Source organism: Sus scrofa, chromosome 16 (genome assembly GCF_000003025.6).
Source record: "Sus scrofa isolate TJ Tabasco breed Duroc chromosome 16, Sscrofa11.1, whole genome shotgun sequence".
NCBI classification, from domain to species: domain Eukaryota; kingdom Metazoa; phylum Chordata; class Mammalia; order Artiodactyla; family Suidae; genus Sus; species Sus scrofa.
In genome coordinates, this window is record NC_010458.4 from 36,321,498 (window position 1) to 36,344,461 (window position 22,964).

A 22,964-nucleotide genomic window follows, 5' to 3' on the forward strand; every position below is an offset into this window, starting at 1 on the left:
GCTGGCCCACACTACAGCCACAGCAACTTGGGATTTGAACTGTGTCTATGACTTATATCACAGCTCATGGCAATGCTGGATTCTTAACGCACTGAGCCAGGCCAGGAATTGAACACGAGTCTTCATGGATACTAGTCCGCTTCGTTACTGCTGAGCCACAACAGAAACTCCTTCAAACTAACTCTTAAATTTTTCGGTAGGTCTCAATTTATCTTCTAACACACGTTTTCTTGGTTTATTCCCTCATTTGCTGGAGCACATCTTCCAGGAACATCTCAAGAGAAGCTGTGTAGTTAATACTTTGAGTTCCTTGCAAACCTGAACATATCTTAATTCTTGGCAGATACTTTGGTGGGATATGTATTTCCAGGTTGGTAATCTTTTTCCTGCAGAATTTCTCAATTGCTTTCTGTCCCTCTTGTTGCAGTTGAGAAGTTTGATGGCATTCTGATTATCTGATTCTCTGTGGGTAACCCGCTTTATTCTTTTCCAGGAGATTTCTTTATCCCTAGGCCTGTGGAATTTTGTGAACATATTCTTTTCTTTTCTTTTTCTTTTTAGGGCTGCACCCATAGCATACGGGAGTTCCTGGACTAGGGCTTGAATCAGAGCTGCAGCTCCTGGCCTACACCACAGCCACAGCAATGCAGGATCCAAGCCGCACCTGCAACCTACACTGCAGCTTGAGGCAACGCTGGATTCTTAACCCACTGAATGAGGTAAGGATTGAACCCATGAAGATGTTATTTTGTGTGAATCTTTTTCATTTATTCTACTGGGCAATGAGGAGGCATTTTGGTGCTTGGAAATTTTCTTGTGTTTCTTTCTTCCCTCCAGCAGGACGTCTGCTGTTATGTCCTCCCCTCTAACTTTGTCCCTGCCGTTTTATGCCTCTCATATGCTTTTCCTGTTCTTTAGCTAGGTTGCAAAAGACTGAGGAGATAATATGGGTGCTTGGTTGTCCACAGTAAACTAGGTATCTTTATGTATCCCTTTTTGAAGGTTTATTGAAAGAGGAGCCCAGTGTGAATCCGAGGAAAATATCCTTTGCAATACCCAAAACAGAACCAGCAGAATATCTTTTAAGTAAATGGTTTTGTAGGGGAAATATTAGACTGGGCCCCTTCTCTTTTGACCTTGCTCCTGCTGTCGTACCAGAATTAAAGTGGCAATTGTAGACACAGAAGGGTCACATTTCAGAGAGATTGACAATGAAGCACTCACAGGACTTGGTGACTGCCAGGCCAGGGAAGAGAAGAAGACCAAAGATCAAATGGGAATGGAGTTTCCTGGTGGCTTAGAGGTTAAGGATCTGGCATTGTCACTACGGTGGCTTTGGTCACTGCTGTGCCGTGGGTTTGATCCCTGGTCCCAGGAACTTCTGCATACTGTGGGTATGGCCAAAAAGAGCAAATGGGACTGACTGGGAGGGGTGTGAGCCTTGGGGCCTGGACCAGCTGAGTAGACAAAGAGCATGAGCCATCTCTCTTCAGTGCCCTCTGCACCACCCATGAGGGTGTGCCTTTTACCTAGGGGCTATCTCCCCAATCCAGGTGTTACTCGAGGTGGCCCCTTTTTGGCCCCAGATAAAGCCCCTAACTCCAGTAGGCTTCCTTGTACTTCTCTGACTTAGATTTTTATATTCCTTTCTCTTGGGCCTGTTCTATACACATCGGTTCCTGCACATGTGCTGGTGCAGTGGTTCTTAAACCAGAAGGTATAGTGGGATTTGTTGGGGAGTTTTAAAAAATACAGCTGTCTCAGCCCTGCTTACTCAGAAGAACTGTGGTCCGGGCCCAGGACATCGCTGTGCAGATGCCCAGCTTGGTTTGGGAACCACTGGGGTGGCTGATGACTTCCTTCAGGGAGAGAATTCTGCTTTCCTTAAAAGACCCAGCCAGAGTGACCTGATGGTGAGGTTGTTGCCTGGGTTCTTCATTCCTTCGCACCTGTGATGGCTCAGGTTGGTGAGTGACAATGGAAGGAGAGGAAGAAAGAGCATGTTTCTGTGCTGAGCAACTGTCATGGGTGTGATAAGAAGGCCCTTGCCTTTAGGTTAACTTTGTCATAATTTAATGTGGCTATTGCAGTGACAGTCAAGGGATGATTTTTTTTGGAGAACCTGGGAGGGAAAAGAAAAAAGAGGAATGATTGTGAAACTTTTACTAAAAGAAAATGAACACTAGGGGGCAGCAAATCACTGTTTAGAGGATGGTCTACACCATTCAGTAGGGCAAAAAAAGATTGTTTTCTTTAAAAAAAAGTGATGTGTTTGTTAAATATCTTACAAAAAGGGCAGCCTTGATGTCAGGGCTGCTCTCACCTAAACCACAGTTTCAGCCCTTTCAACATTTCTTTCCACATTATTCCGATATCCTGGTATCTTCTCAGGAAGCATGATCACAGGCTATATTCAGTGTTACCTTACTGGGAGCCCTCCCGCTTCCTCTCCTAGAGACTCCTCGTGTTGCCCCCCCAAGGACACACCACCTCTTCTGAAAAGAATCAGCTCGGCTAGTTTAGCTCCTGCATCTTGAAGGATGAGGAGTTGGTCTGTGTCCGTGCGTCTCTGAGTTGATGCAGGGTCTGCTAAGAGCCCCTCACAGCTGGCAGGACTCTATGAGACCTAGTCCCCTCTGTGTTCACAGGGTGACCTGGAGGCCCTGCTGAGGGACTTCCGAAGAGGCTAAGTTGTGTTTGTCTAGGTCATTGGTTCTTAATCACCTGTTTCCTCTGTGAACTCTGAGAATTATTACCCAAGACATCTTCTTAAGCAGAACTTTCCCTAGTTCATCCAAGCTGGAGGACATAAAAAGGGGAATGGTCCACATTTTGATGGTTCAAGTGGCCGGAGTACAGTTTGGTTTTTAAAGGTAAGGAGCCGCACTCTTCGTCTAGGACTCAGAGAGGCCTGGGTACCATGTGATGTTTTTGGGTAAGTGCTTCTAATGGAGGTTCCACCCTAACCTGGATTGGAAGGCTCTGATGTTCACTCCCAGGAGCTGTGTGATATTGAACAGGTCGCATAACCTCATTTCCTCATCTGTAAAATGAGGGAGTTGGTCTAGATGGTGGCTCTTAATCAGAATCTTACCTCTGAATGTGATTTACAGCATGTAGATCCCAGGCCTCATCCTCTTCTCCAGAACCAAGGTCTCTGGGGCTGAAACCCTGACATTTGTATTTGGGTGGGGAGTGGGGGAGAAGGGAAACTTAACCCCCTCCAGGTGACTCTGGTCAGCTCCCCAGGACAGGAACATAGGCCCGAACATTGCAAGTATTCCTTCTGATATTTGTTCATTCCTTTATTTATTTGCCAAAAGCTTAGTAAAAATGTGGTGATGTAAAAGGTCTTTATGAGACTGTTTGGAATTCAGATCCAGTAAAAAATGGCCAGGACAATTATACTGACTATGTCAAACACACACACACACACACACACACACACACACACACACACACACACACAGTGTTTCACTTGGTATAGCAATATAACTTGGTTAGATTACATTAGTATCGTTATTTTTTTTTGGTCATATTTCATTCATCCTTTGCACTTTTTTTGGTCTTTTTTTAGGGTCACACCTCTGGCATATGGAGGTTCCCAGGCTAGGGGTCGAATCAGAGCTGTATCCGCTGACCCAGGCCACAGCCCAAGCAACACCAGATCTGAGCCCCATCTGTGACCTACACCACAGCTCCCGGCAATGCCAGATCCTTAATCTACTGAGCAAGGCTTGGAATCAAACCTTCATCCTCATGGATACTAGTCAGATTAGCTTCCACAATGGGAACTCCCAATGTCATTATTTATGTATGCTCTATGTCTCAGTGACCTGACAGAGCTGACAAAATGAACCCCTGAGGACACATGAACCAAGAAATGAGTGACATTGAATCAAGTAGCTGATGCATGAAAAGCTCTGGAGAGAGACTATGAAGCTCTAATACCAGAAGCTACTCTGTCACTGACTCTCAGTGTGATCGTGACAAAATACCTTGAGTTTCTTCATCTTTACTAATTACTGCTTTCCAAAGGGATTATAAAAACTCTACTGATTATTGCTGAGGATGAAGATTAGGATTTAGGGTCAAGTGAGATAATGTGACTTTGTAAATTTTCAAAATCCGTAACACCTTAATAATAACATTGCTGTTATTGCCGTTGCGAATTCTACTGAGCAGAAGTGTTGGGATTTTTCCTCTCAGGCTATGTCTCTTAAGGGCAGCAACTGACTAGGGTGGATTTTCGTTTGTCCATGGTGAGTGGCCATGCTGGGTTTTCTCTTTCACTTTCCATGAACCATAACAACCCACGTCTTCATATACTCAGCCTCACCCCTCCTCTCTGAAGCTCCCTTCACACGCATGCATCTTATCCACCGGAAAATGAACCCTGCGGTCAGCTGAAGCCTTCTCCATTACAGTTGTTTACTTTCTCTGTAAATGTTAGGTTTTACAGATACAAGAGCTCCATCTTGGTTTATTTGGGATAGGCTTTCCAAGAAAACAAGGCCTGTGAGTGTGGGAAGTGCTGACCCCAGTGTGCCCTGCGCTGCCCCCCGCTCCTGTGGGGGTAGGGGGCTTTCAGATCTTGAACTGGGCTTCCAGGTAAGCCTGCCTTGCTTCAGATATTGAGGGTCCTTTTCCACACTCCTTTCTTCCTTTCTAGATGGAGGAGAGGGGTTGGTGCCTTTGTATCCTGTTTTACAAAGAGGAGGGAACACATAAAACCACATTTATTGGGAAGAGGCATTTTGGGATCAGATGGGACTGATGCAGAGGGCTTGGTGTCACAGCAACTACTCTTGTTCCTACGGAACACGGTACCCCCGTCCCTCAGTTTTAATCCCCAAGGGAGAGGAGAGGCATTAGATGACCTTATTCGGGGTCACTTTAGCACTAACATTTTCACAGATCTTGCAAGATGCTGAAACACAATTTCTTCCTAAAGGTACATACTTACTGCAGCAGGAGAGTTCTGGAATCACCAAGGAGAACTGAGGAGATGGCCAGCCTTGAATCTGTGCACACCCCAGCCCCCAAACTCCGCCAGCTCCCATGTCTTCTCAGTGGGCAGGTGGCCCCTTCACAGGACGTGAACTCCGGCACTAACAGTGTATCCTGCTGAACACAGATGGGAAGTCAAGGTCGTTCTCATCAGGGCTGAACTTGTGGCTCTCTGAGCTTTGGGATCAGCTTCCTTATACTCTGTGTGGTGAAGAACCTGGTTTTTAAAAATTCCAATCCATCACAGACTGATACTTGTGTAAAAAGGAATTTTTACCTTTGTGAAAGGTGACATTAAAAACCCAGCACAAGGTCCATTTAAAAAAATAATGCGATTTTTAACAATTACAGTGTTACTCTGTGGCACATTTCTATAAAAGTTTCAGAGGATTTCCTTTCCATTGCTCTCAGAAAGGGAAGAGTAACAAACAGTCCTCCACCTGGGACAGGGGTGCGGCCCACGCTCTGGGAAGCACTGCTGGGGGCTTGGCTGGCAGTCTGCGGTCCCGGGCTGACCACTGAGTGACTGTGGCAGGGAGCCCACTCTGTGCTATGGTGTCCTCACCTGTGGATAGAATAGGGCTAATGACAGTGGTCCCCCGTGGAGTTGCTGTGAAGACAAATTGGGTTATTACACATCGACCTCTTAGACCAGAACATGACTATCATAGTGTGAGCCCAAAATGATCAGTCCCAACCAAGAACCAGCTCCTTACATTGGAGGCTGTTAAGTGTCCCTGGGAAAAGAGCCCAGCTGGGTTAAGGGCAGAACCTTGAGCCACCTGCCTCATGTCCTCAGTAGACAGCAAGACGTTCCTTTTCTCACACAGACTCACTTAGGTGAGTTGAAATGGTTGAAGAGGCAACATTTCAGGCCTTTGCTTTTTTTTTTTTTTTTTTTTTTTTTTTACAGTTTGTAGTTTTGCTTGGAAAATGAGAATCAATTGAGCCAATGTGTTTATCTTTATTTGTAGTGAGTTTCTCTTTCCAGTTAAAATATACAACAATTTTTAGGCTCCTAGTACAGCAGGGGGATGTTTAGATCTAAAATAAACTGTTTGGTCAAAACTGAAAAACAGTAAAAACTCATTTAATCCATGTATCTTTTCCTTAGGAATCCAAAATTTTCTCTTAGACTAAGAACACTATTCTTTTTAATTAGTATAGATCATCTTATTTCTGGTGACATTTGAGCTTTTGATATGTTCTAAAGGCAGAACATATTTTTTTTTTCTTCTTTTTTTTAGGGCTGAACCCATGGCATATGGGAATTCCCAGGCTAGGGGTCGAATCGGAGCTACAGCTGCCAGTCTACACCACAGCCCCAGCAATACCAGATCCAAGCCTTGTCTGCGACCTACACCACAGCTTGTGGCAATGCCGGACCCCTAACCCACTGAGTGAGGCCAGGAATTAAGCCTGTGTCCTCATGGATACTAGTCGGGTCCCTTACCGCTGAACCATGGTGGGAACTCCCAAGGGGGAACATATTAGTGAGATGTTTTAAGCAATGGAGTTGTTCTTATCTGGTCATCAGCCTAAAGCTGAAATCTATAGCAGAAACACTCTATACATGACCCTTTTACTGTATTCCATCAGAACTTGGCCTCGTGTTTGCACTGGATTTTCCCTCAAATACAACAACACAACAAAACTGGGTGAGAAATTTCTATTTACATTGTGAATCCTGTTTCTCCACTGGTTTCTGTTTTGTGTACAAGTTGCCTTTTCACAGGAAGTGTTTTGACTTGAGCACAAAATAAAGGCTGTGCAGGATTTCTATGTTGAAATGTCCTGTTCAATCCTTGGGAAGAAAGTCAGGTGAACAATTGATCTTTGGCTCTCTGCACACCTATCAGAGTAAATACACCAGAGTAAATAAACCACAGCAAGCCAGTTCATGATGCTCTCTTTTTTTCCGAGGTGATTGCTAAGCCTTGCACCTGTGTGTTGCTAGCGTTACCTGCTACGTGAATGGTACTAATTCACAATTCTCAGGGTGGCGTGTCCACTGCAAATGCAGGATGGCAGTTGCTTCACCATGGCCACTGCTCCTACTGCAGGCTGCCCTTTGAAGGATGTGCCCTGGGCTCTTTGTTTGCTGTTCCTGAGTTGGTAACTGACTGTTCCATTCCTTGAAGTTCGTGTTCCTTGATGAACTAGGGACTGCCATGCTGCCAACTCTGCGTTATCCATTGTCTATGTGTACAGACCAGTCTGCTGTGCCTTTCCTGAAAGCAGTTCCTTCAGCTTTGACCAAAAGGCTCTCTCTAACTGGGGTCCAGCCCTGAGTCCTAGTTGTCAGACTGTGCTGTTGGCCCCTCTTCTGTCTTTGCCCTCAGACACAGTCTCCTAAAATGCCTTAGAGGTATGCACTTCTAACCCACATTCAAATTGACTTCTCCAGAGCCTTTCTTCCAAATTATAATGTTTCCTTTTGGGATAGTGTGATAATCAACCACTGGTGTTGAATTTGTTATTTAAAGCAGGCATGAGGGAAGGATTTAAATAATTGAAGCATTTAAACTGTATTGGTTGAAAAGTATCTATTTGAAATGGATAAATGTGATTGGTTCCTCTATACTCCACCGTGCCCCCTTCCTAGGACAACATCTATCACTTAGTTGGAGGGTTTAGGGTCAGTTTCAAGAGCCCATAGAGCCATTCACTCCATCTGACTGAATAGATGTTCCCTGCAGCATATCTGCTTTTAGTCCCCTTCCCATTCCTCTTTTTCTGGGTCTCCAATTAAACCTATCTTTGATTTTCTCACTGTGTTTTTTCTTTCTCCACTCTTTCTATGTTCCATTTCCTTTACTGTTTTGTTTGTATCTTATGATATATCTTCTAGTCCATTAATTCTTTACTCACCTTTCTCTAATCTGCTGATGAACCAGTATATTGCTTTTAATTTTGGATATTGTATTTTTTTTTCTTTTTCTTTTTCTCTCTTATGGCCACACCTGCGGCATATGGAAGTTCCTAGACTAGGGGTTGAATTGGAGCTAGCCTACACCACAGCCAGGGCAACACTGGCTTTGATCTGCATGTGCAACATATACTTGTGGCAATGCTGGATCCTTAACCCACTGAGGGAGGCCATGGATTGAATCTGCATCCTCACAGAGACTATGTCGAGTTCTTAACCTGCAGAGCCACAACAGGAACTCCTGGTTATTGTATTTTAAGTTCCTAAATTTCAACTTGTTTCCTTTTAAATCTGCAAAGCGCTTTTCCTCTTTCCGGTTACTTGACGAAACTTTTATTTTCTCTCTTTGAGCATGTTAATTATAGTAGTTTTAGAGTCTGTGCCTGGTAATTTCATTATCTGGACCACGTGTGTGTTCATTTCTGTTGTTATTTATGCTGGTTGTTGTTCCTATTGTCTTGTATCCTTGAGGCCTGGTTTTGATTGTGTGCTGGACACTGTATTTGAATATATTATTTGTAAAAATAATTTGAGGCCTAGAATGATATTTTTCCTGAGAGAGGGTTTTCTTTTGCTTCTGCTAGGTGCCTGGAGGTGCCTAGAGGTGCAAGCCAGGATCCTATTAATTTAATTCCAGGACTTGCAACTCTATGGGCACCCAAATGACTTGCAGTCTGGCTGCAAGTGAAAGCAAGTTTTTTTTGCAGTTTCTAGAGTGCAGCTCTCAGGATACCAACTCCCAAGAATTGGGTGATTCATTGGATGAGGTCTAGATTCTACCTTTTGCTCAGCTACCCTTCTGAGCTGTTGGAAGTGCTAACAAGGAGAGCGTGTTCTAACACAGATTACTGCCATCCCTACTCCTCCCCCCCTGAAAATTTTGGCTCAGTGGGTCTGGGCTGGAGCCTGAGAATTTGCATTTATCAGAGGTTCCATCTGATGCTGCTAGTTTGGAGACCACACTTTGAGAATCTCTGGTTTACTTTATTCTTTGACTAGATTATAAATCTCTTGAAGGTAGAGACTATAGTTTATCTTGGTCTTTCTCCCCAACTAGCTCAGGGCTATGACCCACATGCAATCTGTGTATGTAATACTCAAGGACTCAATAAATTCAGATGTTGTTGTTGTTGTGTGTTGGCATTTTCTAAAGTGCCAGGTATCTCTAGCCACTGGAAGTCAAGAAGGAAATGCAGTAAGTCTCTGTCTTTTTTTTGTGTGTGTGTGCTTCTTAGGGCTGCATCTGAGGCATATGGAGGTTCCCAGGCTAGGGGTCGAATCAGAGCCACAGCTGCCAGTCTACACCACAGCCACAGTAACACGGGATCCAAGCTGTGTCTGTGACCTACACCACAGCTCATGGCAACGCCAGATCCTTAATCCACTGAGTGAGGCCAGGGATTGAACCCACAGCCTCATGTTTTCTTGTTGGATTTGTTTCCGCTTCACCACAATGGGAACTCCTGTCTTTTCATTTTAATGGGGGATGCCGGGCACTGTGGCAGGGTAGGCAGGGGACAAGAATGAATATATTAATTGTGCACTTCACCCAAATTATGACAGTGAAAGGGGACACAACAAAAATAGCAGTGGAATCTCTGTCTTACCAGAGGCTATGGAAGCAAGGAGAAGGGGCTGATTAACCCAACGTAGCAATGCATGGGTTGTGAAGTGGGATTTGGGAGGAATTCCAAAAAATCTTATTTGGAGAGATTGTGCTTGAGTTGCATCTTGAGGCCTGAACCTTTGCACAAAAGTCATTTGATAGCTCACTAGTCGTCATTTAAGAAAAATAAAAGGTCAGTTGATGGACTCAGAGCTCTTGAAAACAGGGAGAAGCAACTTGCCTTCCTCCTCTTTCCTCACCTCCCAGGCTTCTTTCTCTATCTTAGTAGAAAGTAAGTAAAGCTGACTTTTGAGCCAAGGGCAGTTCTAGGCTAGGAGACAACTGAGCTCATTATCTAGCTCCTTATTTGGACAAAGCTAGATTTTTTGCTTTATAGCTAAGTAATGTCTAATCTGAGTCTGCGTTCCCTCACCTGGTCTTCCCAAGCACCCCCTTCATGGCTAGGTTGCTTTTCTTTTTTTTTTTTTTTTTGTCTTTTGCTGTTTCTTGGGCCGCTCCCGTGGCATATGGAGGTTCTGAGGCTAGGGGTCTAATCGGAGCTGTAGCCACCAGCCTACACCAGAGCCACAGCAACGCTGGATCCGAGCCGCGTCTGCAACCTACACCACAGCTCACGGCAACGCCGGATCGTTAACCCACTGAGCAAGGCAGGAATTGAACCTGCAACCTCATGGTTCCTAGTAGGATTCGTTAACCACTGAGCCACGATGAGAACTCCTAGGTTGCTTTTCTAATCACCTGCCTGGCCTCGCATTCTCACCTACCGAGAGCATGTTCTCACAGTAGCATAATTGTATAGCCGTGGCTTATATTTTGCTACTACTTTGGGTAGAGGTTGCTGCAAATAAGGACAGTTACAATCCCTGGGAGATATTGAAACAGTCCCAAAATAGCAGACATGCAAACACTATGCCTGATTAGCTGCTACTTATTAAAACATATGGCTTAAGGACTCAGTTATGAATTTTATGTTTCCATAAAGTACTGTATGGTTCTGTATAATGAGGAAAATTGCAGCATACTGATGTTTATGGAGCAGTCAAATCTGTGGGCTTTGCTGGCACAGACCATGAATTCTGAGTTGGAGGTTCATGTTAATATAAGCTTTTGGCATGATGTATTTTCAACGTTTTTCCCTCTTGTACAGACTGAATTCTCTTGACCTGGGTGGATTATACCTCAGTCTACTGTTTTTGACTTTGTGCAAGAGATGTTTTTGGATGCACCCCAAGTAGGAAAGGCTTCAGGTTTTCCTTTCAGAATTGTTGTCCTAAAAGTCCAGGGTCTAGTTAGGTAGTTTTTTTAAAATTGCTTTTTAGGGCCACACCTGTGGCATATGTAAGTTCCCAGGCTAGGAATCGAATGGGATTCCTCCGTGGGTAACAGAGGGATGATTGTGTATTTTTTTCTGAAGTACAGAGAGTCTGCTTTCAGTGCATGAATCCTAGAAGCCATGTTTCTGTGTCTCTGGATCTTATCCCCAGGTGCCACATCCTGCAGATCTGATCTCCAGCTTGTAAGCTAACTCGTCCTGGCTACAAGATCCGCTACATCCCGTTTCTGCTTGAGCTGGTCAGAATCTCTTCTTGTGGTTTATAGCAATCTTTCTTTAATCCTCCTTCTCTCCCTCCTCCCAGGTAACGACTTCCTTCCTTTTGCTTCTGTTTCAACTTATAAGTCCCTTTAAAGAGTACTGGACAGTAATTTTTTTTTGTTTATGTATTTTTGAATCCCATTACACCATGAATTTCTTGAGAACAGAGATGGTGTCTTATTCATTTTTATTTCTTAGTGCTGTGCCTGGATTATCTCTGGGCCCTCAACCGGGGGTGGGGGGTTTAACCAGCTAAATGATCAAATGAAGGATGCTAGCTTTAGAGGGATGGCAAAATGTTTTAGCAGGAAGCAAACCTAGACTTTGTCTAATACTTTTCAAATCCTAGAAGCTGAATCCTTTCCTTTTGGAAATTTTATGTGGAGGTGTAAGGCATGTGGGCGTGGAGTTGTTCTGGCAGAAGTGGGGCTGGCCTCCCCGGACTGCAGCCCCTCATCTTTCCTCTGACCCCCTCACCCCACCCCAGGTGGCCTCTGTGGAACTTTTAGGATTTGGTGGACCACCATTTGGTAACCATCTTTCTTCAATTCATGGAGCTTTGGTCTCCCCATCTGGCTTAAGAAATCCTAAGTTGATGTTACTTACTGTATTATAACCACTTCCTTCACACATGCACTCATAGAGAGCCCTCTCCGAAAATACTGACAGGATGATTTGTGCAGCTCTGAATCTCAAAGTGTGAGCTGTGCAGTTCACAATAGCTATTGGCCTTCTGGGAATAGGACCAGCTCAAATGATTCAGATTTGACCAGAGTTTATATGGGAGACTCTCTTTTCTAAATTATAATGCTTTGCCAAATCCTTCTCAAGTGTACTTTCTAACCTACCACCAAACATCATCAGAACACTTCATACCCTATCATAAACCACTGACCTGTCATGAAATAAGGAAAAGCAATGTGGTAATAATATGATCTTTCTCCTCCACTAAAACATATTTTTGTTAGGGTTTCAACTTACCTTCCATTTTTAGGGTTCTTGGTATGTGGTATCATAGAGCTACTAGTGGTTTGCAGCAGAAAAGTCCTCAAACAGATGTGGATTCCTCCAAGATCTTGTCACCAGGATGATCCTTTGCTATGCCTGATGTTACTGTAAATACTGAGATGCCTGTTCTATCAACAGGAGACTGCAGAGTTCATTTTAAGGTGGGATTTCATTAAAGCATACTTTTCAAATTATATTGAATTGAAAGAGCACCACAAGGAACTTATTAAAATTTGCCTGTGACATGGAATCTAAAATATGGAAAAATGACCCTGTCCATCTGTAGAACAGATACAGAACCACAGACTTAGAGAATGGACTTATGGTTGCTGAGGGGATGGGAGGGCGAGGTAGTGGGATGGACTGGGAGTTTGGGGTTGATACATGCAAACTATTACATTTAGGTCCTACTGTACAGCACAGGGAACTATATCCAGTCTCTTGGGAGAGACCATTACACCACTATGGAGGATAATATAAGAAAGGGAATGTGTATTTTATATATATATATATATGTAAAATGTACTATGTATATAATGTGTATATATATATGTATATATGACTGGGTCACTTTGCTGTACAGCAGATATTAGCACAGCATGGTAAATCAACTGTACTTTGTTACCTTTTTTTTAGGGCTGCATGTGTGGCATATGGAAGTTTCCAGGCTAGGGGTCTAATCGGAGCTGCAGCTGCTGGCCTACACCACAGCCACAGCAACACCAGATCTGAGATGTATCTGTGCTGCAGCTGGTAGCAATGCTGGATCCTTAACTCACTGAGGGAGGCCAGGGATTGAACCCACATCCTCATGGATATTAGATGGATTCTTAACCCTCTGAGCCACAATGAGCCAATACTTTAATACAAAAATTAATAAAAAAGTAAAATTTGCATGTGAATTATGGTAGAAAATATGGAACTAATGAATAAATTGCTGCAAGAAGTAATCAAATTTTATTAAAATAGTTTTACAATATGAGACAAAATTAGATAATAAAATTTTTGTTAAGAATAAAAAATAAAATATGTTAAGAAAAAATTCATTTTTTCAGTTTTTATGGAAAGCATATTTTTTGAGGTATAGTTGGTATAACATTATGAGTTTCAGGTATATGATGTAATGAGTTAATATTTATATATATTGCAGAATGATCACCACAAAAGTCCAGTTAACATCTATCACCACTCAGAGTTACAAATTTTTTTTCTCGTGAGCTGAACTTGAGATCTACTCTTCCAGCTAGTTTCAGATGTGAAATATGGTATTAACAGTAGTCACTATGCTGTATGTTACACCCTCATGGTCTGTTCATTTATACCTGGTATTTTGTACCTTTTGACCTCTTTCACACATTTTGTTCATCCCCCACCACCACCCACCTTAGGCAACTGCCAGTCTGTTCTCTATTTCCATGAGCTCTGTTTATTTGCGGTTGTTTTTGCTTTCTAGGGCTGTACCTGTGGCATATAGCAGTTCCCAGGCTAGGTGTTGAATTTGAGCTGCAGCTGCTGGCCTGTGCCGCATCCACAGCAATGAGGGATCTGAGCTGTTTCTGTGATCTACACCATAGCTCATGGCAACACTGGATCCTTAACCCACTGAACGAGGCTCATATTTCATGACATATATGCATGAAATATATATATGAAATATATATAGGAATACTTTACCTATTTTTTAATCAGATTGCTTTTTTTTTTTTTTTTTTTTGCTATTGGCTTCTATGAGTTCGTGGTATATTTATCAGATGTATGATTTGAAAATATTTTCTCCCATTCAATAACTTGCCTTTCAATTTGGCTATGGTTTCCTTTGCTGTGCAGAAGCTTTTTAGTCTGATGTAGTCCCCCTTGTTTATTTTTTCTTTTTTTGCCTTTATTTTGTTGTCAAATCCAAAGACCATTGCCAACATTCATGTCAAGGAGCTTATGCCTGTGTTGTCTTCTAGGAGTTTTATGGTTTTAGGTCTTAACATTCAAGTCTTTAATCCATTTTGAGCTAATTTTTGTATATTGTGTAAGACAGTGGTCCAGTTTTATTCTTTTGCATGTGGCTGTCCCATTTTCACAACAGCATTTGTTGAAGAGACTGAACTTTCTCCATTGTATATTCTTGGCTTCTTTTTTGTAAATTTATTGACCGTATGTGCATAGGTTTATTTCTGGGCTCTCTATTCTGTTCCATTGATCTGTGTATCTGCTTTTCTGTCAATACCATTCTGTTTTGATTACTATAGTTTGAAATCAGGGATTGTGATGCCTCTTGCTTTGTTTTTCTTTCTCAAGATTGTTTTGCCTACTTGGGATCTTTTGTGGTTCCACATAAATCTTAGGACTGTCTGTTCTATCTCTGTAAGTAATGCATTGGAATTTTGAGTCTGTATGAGAACAGTGTTTATGACCTTTTTCTCATGTCTGTTAATTTTTTTATGGCCACACCCACAGAATATGGAAGTTCCTGGGCCAGAAATTGAATCTAAGCCACAGCTGTTACCTGTGCTGCAGCTGCAGCAACATTGGAATCCTTAACCAACTGCACTGGGCTAGGGATTGAACCTGTGCCTCTGTAGTAACCCAAGCCCTGCAGTCAGATTCTTAATCCACTGTGCCACAGCAGGTACTCCCCATGTCTGCTAAATTTTATAATGCTATTTCTGAGTCAGAGTCTCATATCCGAAGCAGTATGGAGTCCCTTCTTATATATTTTAAAATTACAGTCTAATTTAGAAATTCTATTTGCAATTAGGGATGTTGTAGTGAAATGAAGATGAACTTCATCTGTACCTTTTATAATATTCAGGTCAATATGAACTAAACTACTTAAAAATTCATGAATCATTTTGTCTTGGACAACCTATTTCTCCACTTCTTAGAAATAAAAGAGAAAATTTTCATTTTTAATTTGGAGAATTCCCAACATTTGCAAGTTTGATTTAGACCCAGTTTGAGAGACACAAACTTCTACATTTAATGCAAAATATCTTTCTTTCAGAAATACCACCATGGGAGGTAGGATATACACGTTCAGTATTCAATAAAGTAAATAAAATCTGTTAATATTTGAAGATCAAATCCATACTCCAGACCAGCTGTCATGTAAGAGACAACCATTGGAGTTCCCATTGTGGCTCAGTGGGATACAAACCTGATTAGTATCCATGAGGATTCAGATTCAATCCCTGGGCTCATTCAGCAGTTTAACGATCCAGTGTTAACACAAGCTGCAGAGTAGGTTGCAGATGTGGCTTGGATCTGGTGTTGCTGTGGCTGTGGTGTAGGCTGGTAGCTGTAGCTCCACTTTGGTCTCTAGCCTGTGGAACTTCCATATGCCATGGGTGTGGCCCTCAAAAGAAGAGAGAGAGAGAGAGGAAAAGGAAGACAACGATTGGTGCGAATATCTGCCTTGGAGATGTGATTTGCTCAGCCCAGGGTTACCATGAATTGCCCTGTTAGCTCATAGCTTTCGTGAATGCCTGCTTCCTGGTTCCTGGCTGCCTGTGGGTCAGATCAGGTGGGCTCTCATATGGTTACATGATGCAGTATTTCATGGCTTTGAGACATCCTTTGGTCACACCATTGATTTACCAATAGCTTTTTAGCAAAAATTAAGTGCCACACATCAATTCTTAAGTACATGTTGATTTTAGTAGTATTAAAATGTGAAAAAAATTCTTCATCTTAGAGCACTCAGCTATATATGCACATGTATTTAGTGTTTTATAATTTTTATATATCTAAAAGAAAAATCTTGCCTTTCTATATATCTATATCTACCTATCTACTTATTTATCTATACATAGTTTATTATTTATTTACTCTGCTGTAAGTTAAAGGGGAACACAGAGTGTGATGGAGCAGCAAAATAACCCTCATGAAAGTGGTGTTGGCCAAAGAACCCAAGTTGGTGAAGAAAACAGGTTTGAAATTTTCAGGGCCCTGGAAGCAGGGTGCAAGCACAGAGCACTCTTCTCCGTGGAACTTCCCACAAAAGGAAATTAGTGTAAAATGTGGGCAATTGTTTTGAAGTCCGTAAAAGAGCATCTGAATCTTGTGTTGTTTTCCATGTTTGTTTCTGCTTGTCTGAGAACAGGAAGCTGCCACTGGCTGAGTTTTGAGGTTTGGGAGTCCTTTCTTTGCCATTAGGGTGGCTTTTGGGAAGAGCTGGATGCCATTCATGGTTACCAGATCAGTCACTGGCCTCCCACCCTCTCTCCTTGGCCCCATCCCTCTTAACTCAAGGTGCCATTACTGCTCTGTTCCTGAGCTAAATCTGCCATGTGGGGAGATTTCTCAATACAGCTCCCTGGTTCTTCAACTGCAAATTCTTTGGGGCCTGATTAGCTATTTGGAAAAGTATTGATTCCCATTCCATCTACCCCCAGGCTTTCAGGTGTTCCAAGCTTCATCAGAACTTCCTATGGAAATCTGGACAAAAGAAGGAAAAGTTTTTTTTTTTTTCTTTGTCTTTTTAGGGCTGCATCTGTGGCATATGGAGGATCCCAGGCCAGGGGTTGACCTACACAATAGCCACAGCAACAAGGGATCCGAGCTGCGTCTGTGACCTATACCACAGCTCACGGCAATGCCGGATTCTTAACCCACTGAGTGAGGCCAGGGATTGAACCCACTTCCACATGGCTAGTCAGATTTTTTTCTGCTGAGCCACAATGGAAACTCCATAAATGTACATATTTTAAAGTACCCTAAAAAAATTTACTGGAGAAGCAATTTGCAATTGATGAAGAGAAGTTCCATCAGTGGCATGTTAGAGGTTGATTGACTTCAGGTGACGTGAGGATTAGACTGGGGTTAGCATTGTGTGAAGGCTGCGGTGTCTGAGTAGCTACAGGATTCTGGTGTATTTGTTCTGGCCCTATTAGAAGATGAGGAGAGTCAGTGCCAGACATTTCCCACCCCCTGTTTATTGCTATTTTACTTTATTATTATTTTTGTTATTTATTTATTGTGGTAAAAACCACATGACGTAAAATTTTCCTTAACCATTTCTAAATGTACCCTTCAGTAGGGTTAAGTGCTTTCACATTATTGCCCAACTAATCTTCAGAACTCTCTCCATCTTGCAAAACTGAGACTCTGTATCCATAAGCAGCAACTCCCCACTTCCCCTTGCTCTCAGTCCCTGGTAACTACCCTTCTGTTTTCTAGAATGTGACTATCCCAGACATGTTGCATGAGTGGAGTCATAACAGTATTTGCCCTTTTGTGTGTGGCTTTCCTAGCATTGTGTTCTCAAGGGTCATCCATGTTGTAACATGTGTCAGAATTGCCTTCCGTTTTACTGCTGATGGGACAGATGTTTTCAAAGATTCTAGAGAACAGACCATATTGGCTTTGCACACAGACGGCCCTGAACACTCACTGAGTGATTCTTATTTTTCTGGTAATATTTCTCAAAGTCTTTAAAGTATTTGTGTTTCCAAGTTCCATTAAGCAGGATGGGTTACAATTCCCCAAGGCCATGGATGATGAGTGAAGGAGAGCAGGCTGAGGATGGATGCTCTGAGAATTCCTGAATGGTCTGCAAAGGGTCTCTTCTCTTGCTGGCTTGATAAAAAGAAACTTCTTTTTAACTTTGAGGGCTGGTCTCAACTCAGGTGGGGAGTGACTCTGCCCTCCTCCAGGGTACATTGGGCGTTACCTGTAGGCGTTTGGGGATTTCCCGACTCAGGGGCGAGGTGCTACTGGCCTATAGCAGGTGGAGACCAAGGTTGCTGCCAACTTCCCATGACGCACAGGACAGCTCCCACAGCAGAGAAGGATCCGGTCCAAATGTGAACAGTGCTGACAAAGGGAAACCCTGACCCAGAGGCAAAAACCCAAGAAGCCCCAGTTGTGTACGTAGGTTTAATCAACAGAGAGCGTCCAGTCATCTCACTTGTTGCTGATTCTCCTCTTTGAGAAGGTCTGGCATATACTGAAATAGAACAACGTCCATCTACGTCAGATGCTCAAAGTGGATACAAAAGATCACATCAACAGAGGCTTTCTTACCTAAACACCATTTGTCTAAACCCAAAGCCTTCAAACCGCTGACATTCAGGGAGTACAGCCGCTGCCCTGCTCTGGGAGCCCCAACCCGGACTATTTCATGTTAGCATAAACAGGATAAGCCTTTTCAGCTGCAGTGCTGTTTACCAGGAACCTGCTGGAATAAACTAGGTGGTTAAGTTTAATTTAGTCAGCCGCAGTGATCACTGGAGCCCTTCCATTGTTAAGAAGCAGCAAATGTGTGGGCACATCTGACAGGTGCTGTAGTCTGGATCTGCCAAGCGCTGAGGAACACATCAGAGGGCTTTGCTCCAAGCAAATGATGAGAATGATGAACTTATGGATGACAGACTCCCTCCTGACCGGAAAGAGCCAACTTACAAGGCAAAGAGACAAGTCTGAAGGTGACAGGGGAAATGGCCTAGTTACAGCTGGGAATTAGTGAGTCAGTAATTCAGTTGAAAATGAAATATGGACAATTTAGATGTTATTTTAGGTGGAGAAGGTACTACTTAATAGGAATTGTATGTTTTTTTTTTTTTTTTTTTTTTTTTTTTTTTCTGTTTGCCACATTAGATTTCCCATTTAAAGAAGATCAGGGAGGAGTTCCCATCGTGGCGCAGTGGAAATGAATCTGACTAGGAACCATGAGGTTGTGGGTTCGATCTCTGGCCTCGCTCAGTGGGTTAAGGATTTGGCATTGCTGTGGCATAGACTGGCAGCTGTCACCTCAATTGGATCCCTAGCCTGGGAACCTCCATATGCCAAGGGTGCGGCCCTAAAAAAAGCCAGAAAAACCCCCAAAAAAGATCGGGGAAAAGGTCTCAGCAGTGAGAGGATATGCAACGTAGCCCATTTCCCCTCAGGGGTCCAGTACTGTCCTGCTTATAAGAGAAGCGTCTTTTTTGGCTGCCCTGTGGCATATGGAGTTCCAGGGCCAGGAATCAGATCTGAGCCACAGTTGCAACTTATGTCACAGCTGTGGCAACAGTGGATCCTTAACCCACTGTGCTGGGCTGGGAATTGAACCTGCCACCCAGTGCTCCAGAGACACCACCGATTCCCATTGCACCCCAGTAGGAATGCTGAGAGAGGCATTTCTTTTGATAGTTGTAGCTATATGTCAGTGCTAAAATGAACCCACATTTTGTTCAATTCCTGGCCAGCCTGGTTGAACTATTTTATTTTTAAATTTTTATTTATTTATTCATTGTTTAGTTTCCCCTTTTTTGATTTTTAGAGAAAGGTTGTGCTTAAGTGCAAATGCCTCACAGGGAAACACAGGTGAGTTCATGTCCACGGAGCCCCATTTCAACTATACCTTTTCAGTGATTTCCTCCTGTTTGTGCTCCATTTGACACATTAAAGTTATAGTTGGTCCTCAATGCAGTCTGGGCTCTAGATTAGATTGCATGGGTTCAAATCCTGGCTCTGCTACTTGCTAGCTGAATGCCCTCTTTCCTCCTCTGTAAAATAAAGAGGAAAATACTTGCACCTACCTTATATGGTTTTGTGGATTTAAATGGATTAATATTTGTACAGCACGCAAAACTGCTCCAGACGAATGGTGAACACTGTATTTGCTAAATAAATAAAATGAATTCGGTTACCAAACCAAACTTGGGTCCACTGGCTCAGGTGTAGTAAAGCCAATCTACTGATACTGAGTCATAGTGAAGGAAGGTGCAGTGTCTATTGCAAGACCAAGCAAGTAGTATGGGAGGTGATGCTTAAAAGGCCCAAACTCCCTGATGGCTTTCAGTCAGGGAAAGGTTTTTGGGGACAGGGTGAAGAGAGAGTCAGGGTACCCAATGAACTCATGGACATTCTTCTAACTGATTGCTGGGGAGGTGATTGGGAGTCAACAGCATCAATCTTTTGGTTTCACCTGGTCAGCAATGCAGTTAACTTCTTCCACCTGGTGGGGGTTTTAGTATCTGCAAAACAACTCAAGGATATGGCTCAGGATAATTTCTATGACCCTTGAGGAGGAGCTAAAGGTCTTTGACTTTGTTTTATGGCTAGACTTTTATTATTTTGTTGTGCTTGATGGCTCTCCTTTGTTTCTGCATTTTCTCGCTTCTCTGATTAAATGTGCTCTTTGGAATTCCAGGAAAGCCTAGGAGGCTAAAGCTTTTCTGCAAACAAGAGGCAAGGGACACGAGGATTTGTCCCCGGAAGCCTCTGCAGCATCCTGCTCAATTTTCGTTTGACAAACTGGAAGCTCTAAATTCATGGATTAGACTAATTTAACAGACTTTGGAGTCTGGATCTAGATTATTACAGGGAGAAGGTATATTAAAGTTAATATATATGGATCAAATAGCCCCCAACTTCCCCAGAGCTTATTTTAATTGATTGCTAAGCATTCCATCCCCTCATGCCCATGCTGAGGTCACCAGATATCCTGGAAAAAGTGTCAGATGGTTTCCATCAGGTCAGACCGATTGCCTTTCCATCCATTGGCTGGGCTATGCTGTTGGACTAACTGCAAACTGGATGAAATAGAAGTTTTGCTGGAGTAGAGAGCTGGGCAGGAGGTGACAGGGCCTGGGTCAAGCAAGGTCTTGTTGAGATCCACTGGAGGGGCAGGATCAGGAGTGGCCCACACTGGACAGGGCTGTCGTTATGGTCTGCTGTGATGAGAGAGACCAGACAACTGACCTAGCCAGGGGTGGGAAGTTGGGAACCCCGAGAAGGGGCACTTGCTGCCCCTGAGGAGTGTTTCAATGCCCCTTTCTCCTATCGCAACCTCCTGGGCCATCAAAATGCCCTCTTCCTCCTCTGGGCCCTAGAATCCTCCATCCTAGGCTACATCTCCTAGGAGGAGGGGGAGGCACTCTTTCTGGGAAACTGGCATTTGTCCTTCAATGAAACAGTAAGTTTCAGCCTGATTACCCTACAGTGAAGCCCGCAGGTTGACCAGCTATGTTGGTGCCTGTGGGGAAAATGGAGTCACTCAGGCTCTTTTTGCTTGACTTCTGCTTGATAGCCATGTTGTTCTGGTGAAGGATGACGTAGCAACTCTTAAGGAACAATGTTTACCTAGAAACATGCACAGTAGGATGGGAGGTCAATCACCTGTTAGGTAACATTTTGGCAAATCGCCGGCTTTGTTCTGTGCTGGAATATAAGCTGCCTGTGAAGCTAATAAAGTGATGTCTGACCTACCCGCAGCACCCTGGTTCTTTGGGTTGCTTGAATCTAGAATGAACCTTTGTGGTCTCAAGAGACTGCAGAACTGTACTCCGGAGCATCCGCCCTTGTTTTAGCACTTTCTCCTTAGATGTCAAGGCAGGTCAGGGACTGCTTGGGGAAGGGTTCTGCCAGCCCCATTGTGGCCCCAGGAAGGAGGAGGCCAGCATCTCCATCCTGCCTCTGGCTCCCACCACTTCTTTGTCTAGAGGCTTCCTCTTCCACTGCGTAGCAGCGGGAGGCACAGATGCTTCCAAGGAACCAAACGAGTTGGAAAACGGTTCTCCACAAATAGCTTGCCTGCTCCTTTGAGTGCCAAGGAAGTTTGGTCAAAACACAGAAGGAAAAAAATCCAGGAGCCAGGGGTGCTCGTGGACGAGGGTTCCACCACCATAGAACTGAGTGAGAAGGGACTTTGGGAAACACCAGACACGTTGCTGTCTGCGGCATTTTTATATTCTCGCTTTACTGTTCTCATTTGAGTTTCCTATGGTCAGTATTCTTGATATTCAGGGTTAAAGAGAGTGAAGGGGAAAGAGTTATTTGGAGGAAAAGCACAATGGACTGAAGATGGCAATAGAGCCGGGTGATTTTTCCCCATCTCTGCCTTCTCTCTTGCCCTGCATCTCCGAGGGGAAGCAGTGGGAAAGGCTGGTTTTATATATATACACATATATATATATATATATGTGTATATATATATATATGTATATGTGTATATATATATATATATGTATATATATATACACGCACATATATTTTATTTTTTTAAAAAATTTATTGGGGTATAGTTGACTTACAATGTTGTATTAATTTCCAGTGGACAGCAAAGAGAATCAGTTATACATATACATCCATCCATTCTTTTTTCCCATATGGGTTATTACAAACTATTGACTAGATTTCCCTATGCTCAGCAGTAAGTCCTTGTTAATTATCTCTTTTATATACAGTAGTGTGTATGTTATTCTCATCCTCCTAATTTACTCCCCCCCATGGTTTCCCCTTCGGTAACCATAAATTTAATTTTGCAATCTGTTTGTTTCTGTTTTATAAATGAGTTCTTTTAAAAATCATTTGTATTAGATTCCACATATAAATAATAAGAGCAGGGGAAGCCAGCACCCCCACAGACCTGCAGCTCTCTCAGATTTAGCCTCATTTTTGCCCACCAGCTTGTGGAGAATAGGGACCGTTACTCTGGGGACCAGAGCCCCTCGCCTGGCATTGTTCACTTCCTCATTCTTGAAGAGACTCTTTCAGAGGTTAGCTTTCCCTGGATAGTCCCTGTGGCTCAGAATTCTGCTCTCCAGCATAGGAAGGCACACAGGTTTTTTTTTTTTTTTGAAAGGCTAACACCTAATCATCCTACTGGCTGTTCCCTGTTCCCTGGACAGAGTTTTCAATTTGTTGTCAGATGCTAAGCCCACAAAAGATTGAATTGCGCACCCCCCAAATTCACATATCGGAGTCCTAACCCCCAGTGCCTGTGAATGTGATCTTGGAAATAAGGTCTTTGCAGATGTAATTAAGAGTAGGTCAGCATATGCACATTGAGGTATATGAAATGACTGGCCAGTAGAGGCCTG

General features: G+C 43.1%; 1 long non-coding RNA gene across 1 annotated transcript in view; it reads left to right on the forward strand.

Moving 5' to 3' along the window:
• LOC110257269 overlaps positions 18,399–22,964 on the forward strand; it is a 47,399-nt gene continuing 42,833 nt past the window's right edge. The window contains exon 1 of the long non-coding RNA XR_002339670.1: positions 18,399–18,584. This is a non-coding gene — a long non-coding RNA (uncharacterized LOC110257269). The remainder of the gene's footprint in view (positions 18,585–22,964) is intronic.